We start from the raw sequence: 20962 nt of genomic DNA on the forward strand, positions 1-20962 counted from the left end.
TTTTTTCCCTCTGACTGAATGAAACCCCTGCTGTTAACGACCTTTAATAAACAGTATCTATTTTTGGTCCGCTACCTCCTTAGCAGATATGAGATGGACTAAAATTGTAGTTTTTATTTTAAGAAAGAAAAAAAAATCCCTTAATTATACGGATACATTTACGTTTTATCACGCACACAGGCACAGCATCTAGCATCTAGCATCTTTAGCATCTAGCATCTTGCTTTTAGCATCCTGCCCAAATCTAGCATAATTTCAGCAAGTTTATCAAAAAGCCGTAAAACCTGGAGATGAGAAAGAAGTTGGTCATGGGAAGAAAAAGAACGGCAGAAATGCATCCTCTTCCATTGATTCATATAGTCGGTAAACCATACAGGCAGTCTTATTTTCCGAAGTAAGTTAGAAACGGCTTTTTTTTTTTTTTTTGGCTCCACCCAGGGTTTTCTAATCCTTTAACTGCGAGGCATGGGCGGAGCTATGGGGGCTATTCTCCCCTCAATTTTTTGACAACTTCACTATCTTTATTTCTGGCTTCATTACCATCTTTATTCCTGAAATTAAAGGTCCGAGACCGACCAAAAATCTCCCCCCCCCCCAGGCAGACAATTGCCAACTCCGCTTATGCTGCGAGGTAATTTTCTTTCAAAATATGTAAACAAACACTTTGCATTCATTTATACGATATATACGCCATTGAGTCTGGCAACGACTGCACTAGTTTAGTTGAGTTAAAGCTTTGGTGCGTGAAGTATTGAGTTCTATCCACGCATTCTTGCGCTCTGCATATTTTAAGTTACGGTAACGTATCTCAGCTTCGTTTTTTTTTTAAAAAAAAACTCCTCAATTAGTAATTATGAGGATCTAGCATAATTTGACCGAATCTAGCATAATTTCGATCAGGTTTTAGAATAATTCCGAGCTGTGAGTCTGGCAACGCTGGTAGAGGAATTGAGCGCTACGAGAGAAATAAATTTTGTTTTGCGTGAAAGCAGACGACGCAAGGAACTTAGGCGTAGAAGGTATGTATATTTTTCTTTGTGTTTAAAATATGAAGATTTAATTAATACATGAACCTCAACTTTTTTTTCCTCAAGTGATGATTTTAGGAATATACGTAATTATTGACAAATATGTTTGAAATAGCAAAAACGGTTTCTTTTACTCATGGAGAAAAGTTTCTTAGAAAGTAGATTGATTCTGTAATCTCTAATTTTATTTAGTTAATTTATTTTAAAGTGAAAATAGTAGCGGTTACCACAAAAGTACTACAAGACACGCTCCAACTGCGCATCGATAATTAGGGCCCTTTGAAAAAATATAGTAGAGTAGAGTAAGGTAAAGTAGAGTAAGATATAAATAAGTAGGATAGGGTAGGGGTTAGCTTAAGGTTAGGTAAGTTTTGATCCATTTTCATAAAATTATTGTGTAATTTCTCCTTTCTGAGTGAGTATACCTGCTGGAGCGGGCGTTGTAAATTAACTAGTGCATAAAACACAAACCAGTTTGTGCTAGGTTGCCACTGAAAAGCACAAGTGCTATCTAACTGAGACAGGGCAGGAGTGCAGCACGAAATCCCGAGTGACAAGGGTGCGTCCGTTGGGAGCAGGCGCGTCAGCGACGGGGGTTATGCGCATAAACGATGATACTGGAATAGCACACTAACAGGCAGTTATTCCGAAGTTGGTCGTCCACCTAGGTTTTGGCTAAAAGTGTAATAATTGGTTCCTTTCTTTACCAAAGTTTTACATTTAATTCACATAATAATGCCGAGTGACCGTTAGCGAGTGGAGACGGGTTAGTGCCCCGCAGGGCACGTTGTTTTCTGTTTTTATTACAGCTAAATGGGAAGAGGGGTCTGTGTTCTAGAAAATTGCTGCTTTGTTCGTTATGTCACTTAACGTTACAGTAAACAATATAACTTTCTCCACGTTTCTTTATAGTTATTTGCTTACCACATTCTCTACAATTTATTTTTAGGCTTATTAAGCCATGACTTATACTTACTTTTAATGGCTTTTCCTGATTAGCACCAGCAATGTTTTCAAAAACAAATGCTCATTACATTCCCATAATCCTACCATGAAGTAACCTTGCGCCAAGTAGTTCCCTCCGCTTGCCAAATAGTTCCATGTTTAAAACCGTTTATAAAAGAAAATAAACACAACTTTCGCTTTCCTTATACATTATGAAGCACACGAACAAGCAAATTTATTTCTTGCCGGTAAATTTTCCAAATTTTACTAGATACGGACGACCAACTTTGGAACTTAACCCCACTAACACATACAATGCTTTCACTGTTACTCAAGATTCATTTCAATATGCTGTGCAGGGTGCACTGACAGTAATTACTTATATTCACACTGTCATTCCGTATGGAGCGGGCATGTCAGCGACGGTGGATATGCACGTAACCGAGGGTAGTGCAAAAATTTTATATCCCATACAACTATGCCTTACATCTAATATAGCTTTACTTCACTCCTGTGGTTCTGCATAATCACTTTACAGAATGCCTTGAGTTCATAATACCTTCGTTACGGAGTACTATGCATTACGTATTACGTATTTCTACCTATGATAAATATTATATTAGATGTAAGGTTCCGATATAACGTTACATGTAGATTGCTATTGCAAAGTGAATCAACATATAAATAACATAAGTGTTTGATGCCTTCCATTTCAAATCAACCAAAAAAAAAAAAAAAGTACCATCACCATCTCAGATATTTTTGAAACTTTTTTTTATAGCAACTAGACATGTTTTTTCAATGACCCGTATTTTTTGTGTTGTCGGAAAACATTTTCCCGCCAAGTAATGGGCCATCAAAACGGGAAGTACAATTTACGAATTTTAGAGGACATGGAAAATCGTAAACTTCGTAGCCTCACATTCAGCTATGGAAACAGATAGTTATAATTCTTGTTGTGGTATGTACACTCGTGACCAAAATTATTGTCGCATGTCTATAAATATGTTGTTTTAGGAATATAATTTGATAACGAATTCTTCCGGTATTTCTTATAATGTTAGTATGTATATAATCGGGAAAGACATGTATGTGGCAAATTTCATGTCAAAGGAGCAGTAAATAAGAACAATGAAACTTTCTTGTCCATTTAGCAACATTTTGTTTTACTCATTCTAATTTTCGTGTTTGTAATACTTTTCCTCTGAAATTTACTACGACTATACATTTCCCGATTATACATGTAGTATCAGTATCAATAGTACCCTGCAAAGTCATTATCAAATTATATTCTCACAAGGAGACAGTTATAGATATGCGACAATCATTTTGGACATGAGTGTACATAGGGATGTAAATAAAATATATTTTATTATATTTTGGTTTGCGCATGCATATCTGTTGGTACATAAGTTAACAAATGAACGTCAGTTTATCTGAAAAGTCGAAGTTTGCGATTTTTTTCGAGCACTTGCGGTTCGAATTTTAAAATTCTATTTTACGGTTGATAAGACCTAGTTACCCGCTTCTCGAAAAAAAATTGTATTGCTTCTGTGTGCAACCGTTTTGTCGCAAAAAATTCGAGAAACCGTCAAATTTTCAAAAATCACCTTTTTCGAAATCACCATAATTTAAAATCCTGAAATGTTGTCAAATTGTTCAACTTTACATGAATAATAAACACACCAAATAGCATTCTCGACCAATGCTTCATGAATGAACTACAGCCTCTTGAAGTTAGCGAAGTTTCATTAACTTGAATATCACTGTTGGCAACACTGAAAACAATGAAAGTGCAACAATTTGATGATGTTTGTGGTTCACATTCATTAAATAAAGGATAAAAGTTTTTCCTGGCTCCTTTTTTTAAATAAAGGATAAAAGTTTTTCCTGGCTCCTTTTTATTATTTTGATCAAAAAGGCTCTCTGAAATAATATGATGACTCCGTTACCTCCCCTTACTCCGTTTTCTTAAACCGGTGTTACCTGAGATGAAAATTACGATTACGAAACAAATTTTAAACTTACTTAAAATGGTTTTCGGAAACAAAGTTTCACTGATTTTTTTCCACACTGCAGTAATTATTTGCTTGCTTAGTGTCTTCTTCGCTAATAGCATGCAACCATTTCAGATGCTCCAATAGGTGTTGGTGCACTCACAACTCATAGCACGTTGTCAATAGTCACAAAACACTTATATTTACTTCTCTTATTCTGTTCTGGAAATCTGTACCCTGTTGAAGAACCATGTGGAAACAAAGAAAAAAAATGAAATGAAATATTGGAGTTTTACGTCCCACATTTATGCCGATTAGTCTAAAGGAGACGGTGATTATGAGAAATGAGTGAAATGGTGGAATGAAGAAAGTGGGAGGAAACGGGAGAACCCCTAGAAAACCCACGAGCACGGTGTTTGTCCACCACAAAGTCCACACGGTGCGAGCTGGGATCGAATCAAGGACCCCAAGCACCGGAGGTGAACGCTCTACCACTGAGCCACCGCGCCTCGTGGAAACACAAAGAACACTTCAATTTCATGTAATTTATGATTTATTGATAATATTTCTGCTATCCATCACTGGTTGTCATATATGTATGTAACAAAAGTTCATTTTTGCAGATTTCTTAAATCTACACTTTGAATTGCAGAAGCTCGATTTTGGGAAAAGCGTGAAGTTAGTCCATGATGACCCGTTACTGCAATAAAAGCCAAAGATGACTTCGGTAAATACCGCACACTTTCCCACTTTTTTTTTTTTGTTTGTTTGTTTATTTGTTTAATTGCCGAATTCGGTTCTTGGCGACAAGACGAGAGTAATACACGGAGTTGGTACTTGCACTATACTCACGAATTCTTCTGCAGGTGTAGGGGCCGCGGTGGCTCAGTGGTAGAGCGTTCACCTCTGGTGCTTGGGGTCCTGGGTTCGATCCCAGCCACCGCCAAGTGAACTTTCTGGTGTACAAACACCGTGTGCGTGGGTTTTCTAGGGGTTCTCCCGTTTCCTCCCACTTTCTTCATTCCACCATTTCATTCATTAGTCATCATCACCGTATCCTTTAGCCTAACCGGCATAATCGTAGGACGTAAAACAAAGATTTCATTTCATTTTCATTTTTCTTCTGCAGGTTTAATACTGTGAATCTGTTATTCGTTTTGCCATGTTGCCATATTCTTATCCCCCCTCTCCTCAATACGTCGCAGAGACCCTTACCGCGGCCGGTTTCACTGAAAAGCCACTGCTTTATCGGACCTGTCTGCGTTTTGGACATGTGAAAGCAATTTTTAAAGTGGAATGCAGCACCATCAGAAATCACTGAAACGGTTTGGTAAATTGTAGACACTTATTTTTACGTATTCGAACCTTTTTCTATAACTTATATTTTCGCTTTTCTTCGAGTATTTTTAGAATCTTATTCATGGCTATGAGTACGAGTCGTGTGTTTTGTCGTCGCTTATTACAGCAAAACAGTCAGTTGTTCCATAATAATATATCACTCCCGTAAAGAAGGAGATTTGCTCGTTTCTCCAGTGATCACTCTGAACTTCCCTTTGCAGAATAACAGTCCAGTTTAAGCGAAGTCCACATGCAGTAAAATAGAATTTGTTTCTTGAAATTTTACACGATGCTTTGCGGTAGCATTTTTTTTACACTTTCTTTGTTGCACTTTCATTGTTTTCACTGTTGCCAACTGTGACTTCAAAGTTAACGAAAGTTCGCTAACTTCAAAAGGCTGTAGTTCGTTCATGAAGCATTGGTCGAGAATGCTGTTTGGTGTGTTTATTATTCATGTACAGTTGAACCATCTGACAAAATTTAAGAATTTTAAATTATGATGTTTTTGAGAAAATGGCGATTTTTGAAAATTTGACGATTTCTCGAATTTTTTGCGATAAAACGGTTGCACACAGAAGCGACACTTTTTTTTGGGGGGGGGGGGGTGGAAAGCGGGTAACTAGGTCTTACCAACCGTGAAAACGGAATTTAAAATTCGAACCGGAAGTGCTCAAAAAAAGCATAAACTTCGACTTTTCACATAACCTTACGTTCATTTGTTAATTTATGTACAAAAAGATACGCATGCGCAAACCAAACTGTAATAAAATATAGTTTATTCATATCCCTATGTACATACCACAACAAGAATTATAACTCTACATGTCTCCATAGCTGAATTGTGAGGCTCCGAATTTGACCATTTTCCATGTCAAATTTTAAACTTACTTATGTATGTTCATGAATTGTACTCCCCGTCCTTAATGGGTCATTATTTGGCGGGATTTTTTTTCCGACAAAGAAAAAAAGGTCCCAAAATTAAAACATGTCTAGTTCCTATAAATAAAAGTTTGAACAATATCTGAGATGGTGATGGTACAATTTTATTTATTTATTTATTATTTTTTTTTTTTTTTTTTTTTGCCTGAATTGAAGTGGAAGGCACCAGATATCTAATAAGGACAGCTAATTTAAGTTATAAACAACTTAAGTTTCTCATTAATTTTTAGTTACTATAAGGATGTGACTTAAAATTTGTAAAATACTGTACATATTTTAATTTTTTGCATTTTCTTTTTCTATAATAGATTATTAAAACACATGGTACAAAACATAAGAAATGTTTATTAAGTATTGGCCTGTTCCAAGAGATCAGAAAAAATGAATACGAGCTGGTTTTGGAATGAAAATGGTGTTCTTTATGCTATGTATTGGGTAGTTCAGGAAGTGAGTATTTACTATTATTATTATTATTATTATTATTATTATTATTATTATTATTATTATTATTATTCGATATGCCCATTAAATCATATAGTTGAGACTATTGTATTAATAGAAAGTTGAGACTATAATATTAATAAACTTTCATAGAAATAGGCACTAACTATACATTTAAATAGGAAGAATGGGTCAAATAAAATATACTGTAGGCAGCCAATGACACCCCAAAATAAACAAACTTTGGTTCTTTATAATATATCGAACGTAAAGGAACGACATTGACTGATTTGGCGCTTTATTGATGCATTTCGAAGGAAAAAAGAGAAGCAGGACGCGAGGCAATGCTTCGAGAAGACGATCCGCCCAAGAAAAGGAGAAAATTCCCGACGAGAGCTCACGTCGTGGTTCGGATTCCATGTTAATCAGTAGGTTCACGTTTTGTATAGCCTCGCTGTTTACGGGACGTTAAACTCAAAATCAACTGAACTGAAAGAAGAAAATATATTCAAGCTGATGAAAGAATTCACCGTGCAGAATTTTGAAACTGTTGACATTGCAGAATAATGCTGGATTTGGCCCATAATTCCGTCATGGTAATTGTAACATAAGACAAAGTAAATTATTCAATAGCAGGGTTGGCAAAAACCATGGTTTTTATTTAAAAAACCAAATAAACCGGTTTTTTTGGTTTAAACCAGGTTTTTTTGGTTTAAACCAGGTTTTTATGGTTTAAATAATTTGCTCTATATATTCATATCATATATGGACAGAAATAAGTTTGTTTCGCCTTGATGTTATTATGCAACAACCGGGTTATGCTGGAAGGGGTCACATAAGCTTAAAGCGGAATAAAAATCGCTTCTCGAGTTACATCCGAGAGAAATTGTCCTCCATTTGAACTCGGAACCAGGACTAATTGGCCACAAATGCGATACGTCTGCCGACTCACTCATGAAGGAATCCTGATATTAAAAAAAAAAAAAAAAAAAAAAAAAAAAAAAAAAAAAAAAAAAAAAAAACGTTGTACTGATCTTTACATGCTTCTTAATATAACTGTCAAGAGTCATTTCAGGACAAAAAGATAAACAGTTGCACAAGTGAAACCATTACACAGAATTACATATGAACAATTTCAAAGTACTACGGAGTACAGAAGAACTAATTTAGTTCAAGTTAGTTAACAACGACTTTTATTGGTCCAAATTAAAGAAATACACCGACTTAATCTGCATATCAATAAGAAAAGTGAGTAAAGATACGAATTATTATTTGAGAATTATTTGGCTCAGACTCATTTATACATAAATAGATACCAAAGATACTTATTTCACTAAATGCCTCTCGTGGGGTCTGTATGACCCTCCCCCCCCCCACACACAAAAAGTACGGCATTTTCAGTTTTTTTAATCAATAGTAAACATTGAAACGCAACAATATTTAGAATTTTTCTTCGATTGCAATTACATAACAATAATAACAACTACAAAAAATCACAAAATAAACATTTATAAACTTATAAAAAAAAAGTTGCTTTTGTAGTATAATCTTTTGGAGTAATGAATGGGGAATTTAGGTCTGAATATAATACGAATAATATACGGGAGTGAAACGTGATAACCCACAAATGTGTGTTCATCAAGATTTTACAACACACTTTTACGAACATTTTTTTGTTGTTTGGTTTAAACCAGTTGGTTTTTTTTGAAAAAACCAGCTGGTTTAAACCTTGGTTTAAACCAGCCAACCCTGTTCAATAGGTATATTAGATTTCACTGTTTACTTCTTGTTTCACTGTTGTTTCCTTTCCAATTATCTGTGTTGCAAATACGTAGTAATAAGCAGTAATGCAGTGTTATGAATTGCTTTGAAGTTATGAATATCCTTTTCGTTAGAGATATTGTAAAAATAACTTCACAGAAGTTTACTTTGAGGTGTTGTAGGATGCCTACAGCAAATTTTATTTTAGCCCAATATAGATTCATGCTGAAAAAAAAGTTCTGCAGGTCATTGTCTCCGATTTTCCTGAAATTAGGATATATCATTCTAAAAACACAATAATTAGACCCATTTTTTCTGCATTATACAAAAATAGAACTAAATTAAGCATTTGTTGCAACTGAGACTTTTAGTGACTGTTTGCCATAGGACTATAACGTAACGAAAATTTAGTTTTGAAGATGGCATTTTAAAGAAAATTTGCATCAAATTTAGCCTTTCCGAACTTCTTAATTTTAGGTTGTGCAACTATTTTGAGTTTTAGTGATATTAGTGCCTATTTTTAAGGCTTTTAGTACGTAATCATCCGGTTTCTATTTTTGAAATGCATTATAACCCGTTTAAGTAGATTAACCTATTTAGATATACGGCTTTGCGTCCAAACGTCCTGCTCCGGTATCACAGGGTGGTATAGGAGCAGAGGGCTGGTGTTATTTATCACTAACCTTTAAGATATATATAAGTGAGCATAGTGAGAAGGACCACATATAGTTCTACCTTATTAATTTATACAGTATGCTGCTAAATTCGGTGTACAAAAGCAGAGGGGTGATTCCTTAGGATTCTAAAACATGTATTTTTAGATAGTGCACATACTAGTTCCTAAGTGAAGTCTTGACCCGACTTTGGTAGGAACCATAGTTTTGGAGCTGTGGACCTTTAGAATTGATTTTTTTCATGTTTTCGGCAGCCAATAACACGTGAACGATGGGTTTTTCGCCCTAAGTTTATTGGAACGTTTTTGTTTGTTTTACTCTCAGGAAACAGTCCTCTGCTTTTGTACGACAAATTTAGCGCCATACTGTATCGTTAAAAAAATGTAAATATTAAGCTACCCTTAATCTGCACTTTTTTTAAAAAAAGTTTATATCTCTATTATTTTATGGCAGGCATGCAAATAGCGGAGTTGGGGTTAGGGCGCCAGAGTCCAGCGGGCAAGCTCTGTGTCGGTTTTCTACATTATTTATTTACAAATACTGAACAAAAATTCAGAATAAATTAAATCTTTTAAAAGTTTTTTTCTTTTTAACTTTTTAAAGTGAGTTTATCTTCTTTATCTCTTAAGTCGAAGCTGGAAATATAAACCACCGAATGATTTCTGTGTATGAACTCTGTCAAACTCGTAACCTAGCTGAGTTTTTTTCTTCCTTCGTTCAGTAATACTCATGCATCTACAGTTTCCATTTTCATCCTAAGTTAAGTTTATTGTGTTCTGTAATATCATTATTTTAAGTTTGGATCATAGTTTCAATTCTATATCTACACTATAACTTTATTCAGCGTACCAAATTTGAGTGACAGTTATTAAGATATTTAGTATATAACTTCCAAAAGTATAGGAAACGATGGTTTAGTGTTTTGGATAGCCTGAGGTAAGATATATATATATATATATATATATATATATATATATTTTAAAAAAACGCATAAAACGCTTCGTTTGACTTAACCTTGATTCTGAGAAGGATGGGTCACGCAGTGGCTCCGCTGAGATCCGAACGAGACAATTATGTTTGCATTTGATATGTTATAACTAGATGAATCCCAAAGTTATACATGCCACCGGGCGGAATATCGTGAGTTACAACATATTTTGTAATGTAAGAACAACAAAAAAATTACCTGGCAGAATAGTTTGAACCGAGTCATTTGTTCGGAAACGGCTGGGTAAGTGGAAAACTCGGACAATACGTATTCCATCATTTCCAAGTACACACTTTTTTCGGATAAAAAAGTTTGCCCCAGGGTTCTTGCAGGGTCTCAGACGGGGTCCAACTCAAAATTTTCAAATGGCAAGGGGTGTTAAGTAGCACATCGTTTGAAAGCTGTTGTAAAGTGAAAGAAAATGCAGCAAGTCTTGACTCTCTACGACGACCCTGTGCAAAATGGCGGAGGGTCAAAGTGTAAACAAAAACTTAATTGAAAAGTCCATGGTCACCCCTATAAATCTTAAACGGTGAGACAAATGTGAAAATAGGAAAGGGAGTGTGGCATTATTTTCAAAGTACAACAATTTAAGTTAAAACCTCTTGTTCCAGGGTCCCAGGTGGGGTCCAACTAAAAAGTTTCAAATGGCAAGAGGTAAAGTATCTCATCGTTTGCAAGATCTTGTTAAATAAAAGTAGATGGAGCAAGTCTCGACTTTTTACAACAACACTGTCCAAAATTATGGTGGGTCAAAATGTAAACAAAAGCTTATTTAAAAAACTATGGCCACCTTGAATCCAAGATGGCCGCTTAAAATCTATGTCATTCATAACAGTACGAATCTGAATCTCTATTTTTCTCTATTATGTATTTAGAACTAATAGGAAGAGTAAAGAAGAATTGAATTTTGATTCACTGCAACTATTATTTCATTCGGTAACAACACATACGTTTTGTTCTTAATGCACGTTCGTCACGGTTCTCTCTACATCATTTACTTGAATATAACGAATATGCGATGAACACACAACTCTGACTTCCTACTCATACTGCTAAACAAAAGTTGAATATCTTCGAGTATTTTTTCTAATTTTGTCATACATAGTTCATGCATAAAGGACTTGCTGGACCAGTAGGTTGGGGCTCTATTGCAACGTATTCGTGATGGTTACATTTGCATGGCATACGTTGGTTTGATCGCAATACTTCAAGCAATCCCAAATAAACAAAACAAAACAAAACAAAAAAAAAAAAAAAAAAAAGATTCATTTACAAGATTGGCGAGTAGTACTAAATCATGTGTAAGTCATTTTAGTACATCGAGCTGCGTCAAACTTTGTTGCTTGGTCACAGTATTCCAAGAAATAACATATTTATATACGAACTCATCTTTTACGCTGACAGCCATATTGGATTACAGATTATAGTCTTTAATATTTTGTGGATACCTACTGTTAACCATAAACGCAAATACCACATTTCGCTTCTCCAACACTAGTGGTGTGAGCTGGACGGACATGCGTTCGATACATAGTGCGGCATTTTGAACTCAAGATGTCGCGTTTTTAAACATTTCGCATATTTTCGTCACCTACCGTACTAATCAACATTAATGCCAAATTTAGCTTCCCTAGCTTCAGCAGTTAGGTATGCTTATCCTTTCGATATAGGTTTTAAGCAACCATCTTGGATTCAACGTGGCCATAGATTTTCAATTAAGCTTTTATTTACATTTTGACCCGCCGCAATTTTGGACAGGGTTGTCGTAGAAAGTCGAGATGTCCTCCATCTTCTTTCACTTAACAAGAGCTTTCAAACGATGTTCTGCCTCTCTTACCGTTTGAAACTTTTTAGTTAGACCCCACCTGGGACCCTGGGACAAGACGTTTTGAGTTAAATTGTTGTACTTTGAAAATAGTGCCACACTTCCTTTCCTGTTTTCACATTTGTCTTACCGTTTAAGATTTATAGGGGTGACCATGGACTTTTCAATTGTTTTTGTTTACACTTTGACCCTCCGCCATTTTGCACAGGGTTGTCGTAGAGAGTCGAGACTTGCTGCATTTTCTTTCATTTTACAACAGCTTTCAAACGATGTGCTACTTAACACCCCTTGCCATTTGAAAATTTTGAGTTGGACCCCGTCTGAGACCCTGCAAGAACCCTGGGGCAAACTTTTTTATCCGAAAAAAGTGTGTACTTGGAAATGATGGAATACGTATTTTCCGAGTTTTCCACTTACCCAGCCGTTTCCGAACAAATGACTCGGTTCAAACTATTCTGCCAGGTAATTTTTTTGTTGTTCTTACATTACAAAATATGTTGTAACTCACGATATTCCGCCCGGTGGCACGTATAACTTTGGGATTCATCTAGTTATAACATATCAAATGCAAACATAATTGTCTCGTTCGGATCTCAGCGGAGCCACTGCGTGTGAGATATCTTTCGTTTTTAAATTTTGCCACACATGCTACAAATAGTAATTTTACAACAATTGCTTTATTTTAGGAGTCCACTGTGTTTGGAGGCTATCAACCAAGATGATTTCAAGGTACGCCGCACACAGGTACTACATAGACGGTACCAAATTTGACCATAAGTAAGGATGAATCCCAGAAAAAGGAAGAAAGTGTTGTGACTCACCTAGCATTTCAAAGTGTCTTCCTGTGTGATGAACTATCATCAGCCTCCCATCATTAGCGCGCGGCTTGCTCAATTTGCAGATTCGACGAAAAACGTTTTATATATAGAGAGTTTGGCATAGGGACATTTAGTGTAGAAAGCCCAAAATTCATAGCGTCAACATAACACCAATTTAAAAATCTAGACTGAAGATCTAATTAATTCTTATTGACTGTGATTTTTTTTATTGGCATAGCTCGTTTCGTGTGATGTGTATGGTACTCATTTAAGCTAATTTGCGTGCATATTATGCTGAGTTTTAATTTATGGCAGTTAAATCACACTTCAGATTTTAAAGTAATGTATAATATACCTACTTCGTATCGTTAAATATATTCTTAGATGAAGGTGACAGAGAACTTTTCAAGAAATAGTTTAACTTATTTTGTATGTGTTGAGGGGAGGGGAGACGTAAGTAAACGCATGATTTTGCTGCTTGGTTTTAGGTGATTGGTACAGTCATCTTCTGAACTACAATACTAGGGTGTGAGGAAAAGTTTGTAAGGTGCAACTCTGTTCGAGCTTTTCTTACAAAGTAAGTGTTTTTTTTTAAATGTTATATAAAACTTGGTAAAATTGATACACTGATGAGGTGTATATACTTTTCAAACTATTATAATGTACGATATGCAATTAGTAGAGTTAAATTAATATAGACTTTTTGTTTATGTATTCACATTAAATATATTGTGTACTACAAATGTATACTTAATGTAAAATTAAGTAATTACTACTGTAATTATTCTCAATAAATCTACAGGATTTTATTTTATGTATTCTCTTTTAAAGGTTCATTCCTTTATTTGGCTTTCCGTTTGTAATGTAATCATAAGTAATGTAGGATGGTGGAATTTAGATCATTTTAAGGATAATTTCTCTATTATATACGATAACTCAAGGAAATAATCGATTGTATATCGCATTAAATATTTACATGATATAAAATAAGTTATTTTCCCCATTTATCATGTATAAATCTTACCACCAGTGGGGTTCTGTAGTATAGACACTGGTTGCCCAAGTACTTCACAAGTTGCGGTATAGTCAATGCGGTCTGGTTGCTTGAGCACTGACTTCAGGAGTGGTAGAATGAATGACTATTCGGAAACAGTGAGTAGCCTAGTGGTTAATGCATCGACACGGTAAGTTGAAATTACAGGTTCAAATCTTAGTCCATTCTTGCAGTTTCTTTCCTTTTATAATTATGTACTTTAACTTAGTAGAGCTGATTTCTTTATACTCGAGTTATTTCATCATGACTTTTAACACAAGAACGACATGAACCACTTACATGTTGATACCTGGGATGTCTTTCTTGTGCTCTGTCATTTATTCTACGCACTACAATAGCTATTTTAGTGTTGTGTAAAACATACAACGAAGAGCACAATTAAGACACCTCGACTGTGAACATCTGAGTGGTCTACGTCGTCCTTGTGTTAAGAGTGATGGTGCAATAAAATGGTTTCATGGTGATATGATCACCTTTTACAGTGATTCTTTATAAGAAAAACTCACTATATACACGTGTTTGTAAGTTTCGTATATTTTTAATACTTTTGTAAGAAACTGTACTATAGCATTTTTTTTAGGAGTTCCATTAAGAATACTTTTCACAAAATGCATGTGATTTGTTCCGATTGTTATTGTTCCTCCATATCATTTTTCAGTGAATATTGGCATTGATATAATGTAGTGTGTCCGAGATAATTTATTTTTCTCCACTTATACTGCACAGTGCCCCCTGTGGTGTCGCCTTGTAATATTAAGGGATCCCGGATACATGACAAAATATTTAGAAAATATTTTCTGTACATGATAGAAAATATTCAGAGAATATAAGGTAAACATATCAAAAACATTTTCAAATTACTTTTCTTGGTGTTTTGTAGCAGTAGCAAATGTTAAGAAAATATTAAACTTGTTTCAGACGAATTTGTGCTAACAAAGAAAATATTTACGATTTATTTTTTCAAAAATTGATATGTTTTTGATTTGTTATTGTATGTAGTTTCAGAACGTACTTAAAATATTTTTTAACATATTCTGATTTTCGCAGAGAAATATTTTAAATTCTTTCTGAATTTTTTTCCTTCATTACCACCATAACACCTACAGTTTGAAATACATTTCTTTGTTCAACCTATATCGTGGTAATGACGAAAAAGTATTCAGAAAGAATTTAAAATATTCTATGTGAAAACCAGAATTCGTTAGAAAGTATTTTAAGTACGTTCTGAAACTACATACAATAACAAATCAAAAACATATCAATTGCTATTTGAAAAATGAATCGTAAATATTTTCTTTCTTAGCACAAATTCATTTCTGAAACTAGTTTAATATTTTCTAAACATTTTCTACTGTTACAAAACCCCAAGGAAACTAATTTGAAAATGTTTTTTATATGTCTACCTAATATTCTCTAAATATTTTCTGTCTTGTACAGAAAATATTCTCTAAATATTTTGTCATGTACAGAAAATGTTTTCTAAATATTTTGTCATGTACAGAAAATATTCTCTAAATATTTTCTGTCATGCACAGAAAATGTTCTCTAAATATTTTCTGTGATGTACAGAAAATATTCACTAAATATTTTTTGTCATGTATAGAAAATATTTTTTGGTATGAGTGGAAAATATTTTAAAATTATTATTTTACAGAACATTAATTTTTGTTAAAAATAGATTAGAAATCTTCAGAAAACATTTCAACTAAGTACCCAATACATTGTAAAAATATTTAGAAAAAATTTCTTTATTTTAGACAAATGATTTTCAGTGTTATTGGCAAATGATTTTAAAATATTCCATGCGAAACATTTTAAAAACCATTCCGTTAACATTGTATAAAACGTTTCAAATACATTTTCAGTAATGTGTGGAAATGGTACAGAAAACATTCTTTGGAAAACTTTTCTAACGGCGTATAAAATATTTCTACAACGTTTTTAAGTATATTGCGAAAATATTTTCAGTATTATTTGGAAAATGTTTTCAACAACATATGGAATATATTTCCTTAAGGGAAGTAGGATACATTTTCTGAAGGAAAATGATGGTACGTTTTAGAAACGTTTTGAAAATATTTCATTGCTGTGTGGGTATGAATTAAAGCTGTCCATACCCATGAATTCCAAGTGCATCATTTCTTCTCCAGGAAGTCTGTCAAGGTATTTAAGAATTTTCAGTGTCATGTGTCTCAGCTGCCTTGGAGTTGTTCTAATCTCCCAAGATATGGTTAAACAGAACACTTATGTGTTGTTTGAGTGAGCGATAGTATTGTCTCGTTCTACCTGAAGTAAAACCATAATAGGGCCCTGAAAAGTGGAGTCTCATTTCAGAAATTTAAATTCTTACTAATTCATTTTGTTTTGCTTAATAAATGTATCCTTTTAATTAACATTTGCTCTACCGACTTTCCAAGATTATTTTGCATAACTATTCAAATTAGACTTATTAATATTCAGACTCTATTTAAATTCAAATTCATTTTAATATTTAAATTCAATAATTTATATCTCACCCTTATTACCAGTTATCTCACGATTACAATATATACATATATATATATATATATATATATATATATATATATATAATGTAATATCGAGTAGAGAATAAATTTTTGAAGATTATAAAAATGAAATGAAATCTTTGAGTTTTACGTCCCACGGTTATGCCGGTTAGGCTAAAGGAGACGGTGAAGATGAGAGATGAGTGAAATGGTGGTATGGAGAAAGTGGGAGGAAACGGGAGAACCTGGGAAAACCCACGAGCACGGTGTTTGTCCACCACATTTAAAGATTATAATTGCATTGAAATCGATTTTATCATCAAATCTTTACTGTAAGTGGCATACAATATCACAGAGAATAGTTAACTACATTTTCCTACTTGCTACCATTTCATTCCACCATTTCTTCATTCCACCATTTCATTCATTACTCATCATCACCGTCTCCTTTAGTCTAACCGGCATAACCTTGCGACGTAAAACTCAGATTTCATTTCATTTTCCTACATACTAAAAAGATTGTATCAGCCCATTCTGAATAAGTGAAAAATATTTAAAATTCTTATAGACTGTTTAGGTTCTTACTGAACTTCGAAGATCTTAAAGTACATTTCAAATTCAATTATTAGATAACAGTATAGATATTAATGTATAAAAATAGGTGTGGTTTCCATTGCTGCCGTTAATTACATTTGATTCTTTCTCCAAGTCACAGAGAGATAACCATTTATGCATCTAAGGAAGAACCTAATAAAATATAATATGTACGTAGATATTACTTTCATTACGTTAATATTAGTAAATTTCTCATATATGGGGCCGCGGTGGCTCAGTGGTAGAGCGTCCACCTCTGGTGTTTGGGGTCCCGGGTTCGATCCCAGCCCTCGCCAAGTGAACTTTGTGGTGGAAAATCACCGTGTGCGTAGGTTTTCTCGGGGTTCTCCCCTTTCCTTCCACTTTCTTCATTCCACCATTTCATTCATTACTCATCATCACCGTCTGCTTTAGCCAAAACGGCATAAGCGTGGGACGTAAAACTGAAAGATTTCATTTTTTCTCATATATATTTTAATTTCCTTTTTAAATGACGTAACTATACATATAATTACTCTTTCATGACGATTTACTTCATTGATAATTCAATTCATGAATATTTCATGCCTTTGTACTGTATTAGAATTCTTAATTATCTGCATAAACACTTCATGCTTTCGTATTGTATCAAACTGCTTAATTATCTATATTGTTTTTATCTTGTACAAAGATATATATATATATCAACGTACACATAATATGAATATTCCATTCTTCCTCATTGCAATTCATTATCACCTTCAATTCAATAAATAAATAAAGTTAAATTCCTATAGTAATTATCAAGCAATCTTATAATAAGTAAATAGTGACTAATTGCTATTGCAGTATTTACTTAAAATGAAATGAAACCTTTGCGTTTTACGTCCCACTATTATGCCGGTTAGGCTAAAGGAGACGGTGATGATGAGTAGCGAATGAAATGGTGGAATGGAGAAAGTGGGATGAAACAGGAGAACCCCGAGAAAACTCACGCAGACGGTGTTTGTCCACCACAAGTTTCACTTGGCGGGGGCTGGGATCGAACCCGGGACCCCTAACACAAGAGGTGAACGCTCTACCACTGAGCCACCGAGGCCCCCAGTATTTACTTAATTTGTATCCAACATTCACGTGTGATATACTGACGTTCTGAGATGACTATATATATAAGTGTAATTATTTTATATAATTATTCATGCATTGAGGAATAAATCATTACATATCAAAAGTTTGTCACAACGGGGCTCGAACTCACGAGTTGAAATCTCGTGATTTACCACTGAGTTAACACGAACACCCCTGTCAATTTATTTCTCAACAAATATAACGGAATTTTCAAGACAATGACATTCATATCCCTTGTAAATGCAGTTACTTTTTCCTCTTTTGCCTTTTCATGTCTTTTCATGTTCATGATTGTGTACTTAATTCTCAATGAAGGCATATAATTTCAATGTTTGCGTAGCACTACAAAAATATATTAATAATTATTTGAGCTAAGAAATAACGGATTCCAACAACAACTGAAAGCTAGAAAAAATAACGAAGTGAATTCACTTATAGCTATATGATCAGAGTACTCATGTGTTCGGATCCCGCTTAAAGCTGTAGGTCCGTGTTCAGTATAGCCTTGATGCTTTAATGAACTCATAACTCCAATTCAATAAACCCGAGGACAAAGTGAAAATATTCAGCCAACTAAACAAGTAGGCTGGAGACTTTAAAAGTTCAGGGAGATATTACTTAACAATCTTAAGTATTCCGATAACTTAATTAGGAAACAATCTTTTCTTGAAAGCAATGCAAGTGATTTCCTATTTTTCATGATTCAATACAATAGCTCACGATGCCATCTATTGTAGGAACAAATGAAAACTTTACTTAAAGTTGTTTTCGATACCTTTCTCCGTTTAATTCGTGTAAGAGTTTTTTCAGACTGGCTATACTGTGTGAGGTTTTTCTATTTTGCTCATTCACACTATCCAAAAGTCGTAATACTAACAAGTAGACATATCACATATTGGCAAGATAATATTTACAGGGTTTGTATGATAAGTAATGAGACCAGGTCTGGAAACATTGTTTTATTGATCTGATCTGTACAGGGACTTAAAAGCTTTCGAAGTACTCTCCTCTTGCGTCGATGCACTTCTGCAATCGATGTTTCCACGCTGCAAACGCCCCCTGGAAGTCAGCAGCCGGCATGTCCTTTAGAAATGTGGTCACGGCTGCTTGGATGGCTGTGACGTCTGCAAAACGGGTTCCTTTCAAGCGTGGCTTCAGCTTCGGGAAGAGGAAGAAGTCGGCCGGGCTCACATCTGGGCTGTAGGGTGGCTGTGGAAGGACTTCCACCCCAATCCGGGTCAAAAAGGAGGTCACTAAGAAGGCGGTGTGGGCAGGGGCATTATCGTGATGCAACTTCCACCGGCTAGCGATCGCCGGTCTTTTCCGCTTGACGCTCCTGTGCAGTCTCTCAAGGACTTGTTTGTAGAAGGCGGCGTTGACGGCTTGTCCTTGGGGTACAAACTCCTTGTGGACCACCCCCACATTGTCAAAAAAAACAATCAACATTGTTTTCACCTTTGACTTCGACATTCTGGCCTTCTTGGGGCGCGGGGACGCAGGAGTGTGCCACTCCGCGCTTTGACGTTTCGTTTCAGGGTCGTACTGGAACATCCACGACTCGTCACCTGTTATGACGTCATCTTCAAAGTTAGGGTCACTGTTCATGAGGTTCAACAGTTCCTGACAACAATCAACACGTCGTTGCTTTTGTTCGTCAGTCAACACTCGCGGCACCAGTTTCGCACAGATTTTTCTCATTCCCAATTGTTCCGTCACAATCTTGTGCACTGTTGTGTGGTTCATATCGAGTTCATCAGCAATCAATCTCAACGATAATCGACGGTCTGAGTTCAGGGATCCCTCACTTTTGCCACAGTTTCGTCCGTAGTCACTGTTGTCGGGCGTCCAGCCCTCTCCAGATCCTCAACGCTTTCCCGGCCGTTCCGGAACGCACTGTGCCAACGAAACACCTGGGCTTTGGATAGGGCTTCCTCTTTGTAGGCCTCCGTGATGAGAGAAAGCGTCTGAGTAGCCGTTTTCCCCAGGCGAACGCAAAATTTGATCGCATAACGCTGTTCGATGGAACCCTCCATGTTTGTTGATTTTCCGCCGTGACAAGAATGTTCACAAGGGCTTTGTCCAAGGCTTGTCCGCGCTCCACTAAGGCTCGGAGCCAACTGACGCGCGGTGCGTTGCTTTGCTCGGACCCCCCCCTACATCCTCCATCACCGACAAACCCGCTCCAGCGACACGCGCGCCGCGGCGCGGCGAGTCTCATTACTTATCATACAGACCTTGTATTTTATATCCTATTTAGGAAGGTGTGCGCTAAATTGAGAAGAAATTTTTAGTAATTTTTAGTATAACAGTTAACAACTGCTTTTGGAATTTTGATAGAGGCTCGCAAAGTTATTAAATGTATTCTAAAAATCATTAAATGGAATCAACAATTTCTTAAAAAAATATTGATTGATTAATTAAAGTCAAAGTTAAAAATGAAAAGACATAAAATTAATTAGGTACATAATAAGACTAATTGGTATTTTTAAAATTTTTATAGTTTTTCAACATATTAGCAAAATATGTTCTGATTTTCCTAGATAAGCGTAACTTATTTCTCGATATGAAAAACGAGTTTTTAATGTTTAATGTGCTAATCACTTCATAGTAATATTATTCATGTTATCAAGAGTCGAAATGTGAATGTTGTCTGTAAGAATTATCTTAAGAAGCTGATTGTAATCTCTCACACTAATAGTGACTCAATCTTTAATGCTTGAACATTGTTCAGTTTGCATTTCTATGAGTTTCTTCCCTCTCCAACCATTATTTTGGCAATAGCTTTCAAAACACTGACACCAGATTTTTCTCACTTGTCTTTAAGTTTTTATCATACATTTTACTTAGCTTTATCAGTTATAGTTTAATATTTTCCTTCACAGTTTTTTATTATTGATACTTGAACATGAATAATTTACCATTGTCTTCTAAGTGCTGAATGCT

General features: G+C 35.1%; 1 long non-coding RNA gene across 1 annotated transcript; it reads left to right on the forward strand.

Moving 5' to 3' along the window:
• Nucleotides 1-965: 965 nt before the first annotated feature.
• LOC145681510 (uncharacterized) lies at nt 966-13555 on the forward strand. Its single transcript, XR_014130796.1, has 3 exons — nt 966-1019; nt 6556-6694; nt 12626-13555. It is a non-coding gene; the product is annotated as an uncharacterized LOC145681510 (long non-coding RNA).
• Nucleotides 13556-20962: the final 7407 nt, after the last annotated feature.

This window comes from Thermobia domestica, chromosome 3 (assembly GCF_964235325.1).
Source record: "Thermobia domestica chromosome 3, izTheDome1.hap1.1, whole genome shotgun sequence".
NCBI lineage: Eukaryota > Metazoa > Arthropoda > Insecta > Zygentoma > Lepismatidae > Thermobia > Thermobia domestica.